Genomic DNA, 3,308 nt, shown 5'->3' with positions numbered 1-3,308 from the left:
CTACATCATTGGGTCATATATAAAGCTCAAACCGGGCCCAGTTTAGTAAATTGGCCATAACTTCCTCAATATTCATCGGAATTGGGCTTATAATATATCGTTGGAAAAGATCTTTGCAAGCCCCATCCAACTAGACTACCATTGGACCCATATCATGGACCAACAAAACTGTATTGGCTGTTTTCTAAAAATAAGTTTTCAAAAACAGAGAGAGGAGAAAAGAAAATAAAACTTTCCGCAACACTAGATTTTCCACACTTTCACTTCATTCGATTACGATTCGACGTGAAAGGTACTCATCACCGGGTTTGGTTTTGGGGAGACACAAATGGGTGTCTACAGAAGCCCTCACTTTGACTGAGTTTGGATAAACGCAAGTTTCGGAAAACGAAAGCCAAAGTAGCGATAGGGACGGAGAATGATTCAGAACGTTCTGCGATCCTAAATTAATCTTGCAATGCCGATACCTGCAAACTAGCGTTAGTTAAACAGATAAAAGAGTTATGAAATGCGTATCTTGCACCGTCAAGCACACGTCTCTGAAAGTAACCGATTGTTTTGATGACCTCCTACAACCTAGAGAATGCCATCCCGCTTGAAAACCGCCACGCCCGTAACTTCTTCCAATATAGAAGATTGCTTCGCCTGAAACGATCCTCCCCCGCATTGATAATATTCCGCGTCCAAGGGAATACTATCGAAGATTATTTCTCTTGAAACAATCTCCATCCGCACTGATAATATTCCACATCCAAGGGAATACTATCGAAGATTGCTTCTCTTGAAACAATCCTCAGTTATTTTTTGACAACTTTCCACAATCTATGTAACGCCATCTTGCTGCTTGTTTTGATGTTCACTCGTCTCTCAACAAAGTGCTTGTTTTTGATATGTTCCAATTTCTGCTGTGATAGTCTTCGAAAAGTTCACAGATTCTTAATCCTTAATGCTGCCATGCCAATACGTCGGCGCTTTGCTGCTTGTGAACCAGTATGTCGACAATCCTCTTTTATTTGGGAATAGTTACCAACACAACTCTTGTATGATGTATAACAATCCGATTTAGGGAAAGTTGTCAATTCCACGTAACAATCCATCCTTGGAAATGTTTCCACGATGAAGCGACAATCCGTATCTCGGAAAATTTGCCAAAATCCAAATTTGGGAAAAAGTTGCTAATCTTTCATAAGAACTTTGCTACGATCGACAATACACATCTTGGAATATAACTCTTGAAAGCAATCCACCTTGGAAATTTGCCAACGCTATGTGACAATCCTTTTGGGAAAATATTGCCACAATTGACAATCCGCGTCTTGGAACATTTGCAAAAAAAAAAAAAGTTGACCGACAATCCACTTCGGGAAAATTTTCCATTTGCTAAAGACAATCCACGTTGAGGAACTTTTGCCGAAATTTATGATGATTAGAGACCTACAACAATCCCTTGGGAAATTTTGCCATAGGGAACTGGATGTATGACAATCCAATCTCGGAAAACTTGCCAGCAATCTATGAATGTATGACAATCCGAACTTGGAAAAACTTGCCAAACAAAGAAGGAGCACGACAATCCACGCTTGGAAACTTTGCCAGAGATGACAATCCAATCTTGGAAAAATTATCGTTTAAGAAGAATGCGCGACAATCCATATTTGGAAATATTATCGTTTAAGTGCTTGCTTTTAAACCGATTATAATGAGCCAGTGTTTTAGGCGCTTAAGCTAAGTGAGACGATCTTTTGTCAGCTCAATCACTTACTACGATTGTAATCAAGCCGACTACTAATCATGTCAAATTGCTTATAGGGGCTAACTGGCGTACCAAGGAACCCGAAATTGCTGCATGAGGTCGAAATCACCTTTCTGAGAGGCTTCGAGCTCTGTCGTTGCTGAGATATTTCTGGCGCCAGGAATTGGAGTAGGGTCCTCCCTATTCTGCTGCACCTGTATTTATTTTTGACTATAGAACTTTGCCAATTTCATTAATCATCTTAGGGTTGACCTAAGGTTTAATGTTGCTTGACTCATTGACTTTATACAACGCAAGGTATAAACTTGACTCACTGATTGACTGACTCGAGGTTGACTCGACTCGAAGTGAAATGGCACTTGTGTTAGACTCAAATAAAAGTGATATGACACGACATGACTCAATGTGTACATGACTCGTGTGTGCATTGTAATGTGATCGTGCGACTCGAAAATGCAAAAAAGCAAAAATTTTCCGTCACTTTTGTGGAGGGTACCGACTTTCTCCTGAAAAAGAAAGACGCGAAAAAAGAATCGAAGTTTTCGAATGCATGTTGAATGAGCTTAGTCAAATGTTGTTTGATACTATCTCTCAAGGTGCAAGGATTAATCCATCCTAGGCTATCTCAACTGTTGGCTCAATGATGAAAGTATTTGGGTAACTTAGGCACGGAGGCTAAGCACTTCACACTTCGTGATGCAATGATGATTATGAGTGATGTTAGTATGACAAGTCATGCTTCATCATTAAAATTTCATGACAAAGGGCTCCTAAGGGAAGTGTATTTGGTCATGTATCTGTGCAGTGTGTGAAATTGACACTAAAGTTAGGCCGCAAGGGCTAAGTGTGTGGAAAAATATATTGAGAAGAGTCAAATGGTGGTGACTCTTAGGCTAGGTAAGCTAATGATGTAGGGATTAAGCCCCCAAGTCTAGCTCTAAATGGATAGGGATGAGCATAGAGAATCCCTTGAATTGATCATGGTGTAAGTTTGTGAATGTGAATGTGAATGTGAATGTGAATGCATGTTTATTACGGCCGCACCTCAATGTGAGGTTGCCTACGTATTCGTTAGGAATCAGGCCGAACGTAGCTCTAGCCAAACCTCGCACAAGTGTGTGTATCCCTTAAAAAGGTCTTTTTAAGGGTTGTAACGTGGTTAGGCTAGAGGTTATGGAAGAAGGGGATAAAGGCTCAAGACCCTAGATAAGCCCCCAAGGTGTGCAACCTTGCTTTTGAATGCTTGAGTTTCTACTCTTTTATCTTTTGCTTTAGCATCTATTTTATTTTTATAAGTGTGGGTAATCCCGATCATGAGGTCTATCACTCACTTGGCATTCATGTGTCTCAGGCACGGTACCGAGCACTCGATAAGAGACGCAATCTGAGACGTGTTCTTATCGAAGATATTTTCATATCAAAGACATTGGGACACTTGCCCTTTTGTACACTTTTATTTATGTTTTTGCTTTTGCTTATTTTTACTATTTTAATTTTTTGAATCACTCAAGCCCTTTTTAGAATTGCATGAGTTGCACAACATCCCATCCCAAGG

The sequence above is a fragment of the Chenopodium quinoa genome, unplaced genomic scaffold (assembly GCF_001683475.1).
Source record: "Chenopodium quinoa cultivar QQ74 unplaced genomic scaffold, ASM168347v1, whole genome shotgun sequence".
Classification (NCBI taxonomy): domain Eukaryota; kingdom Viridiplantae; phylum Streptophyta; class Magnoliopsida; order Caryophyllales; family Amaranthaceae; genus Chenopodium; species Chenopodium quinoa.
The sequence above is the reverse complement of the archived record's forward strand: the minus strand, read 5'-3'. Positions refer to the sequence as shown.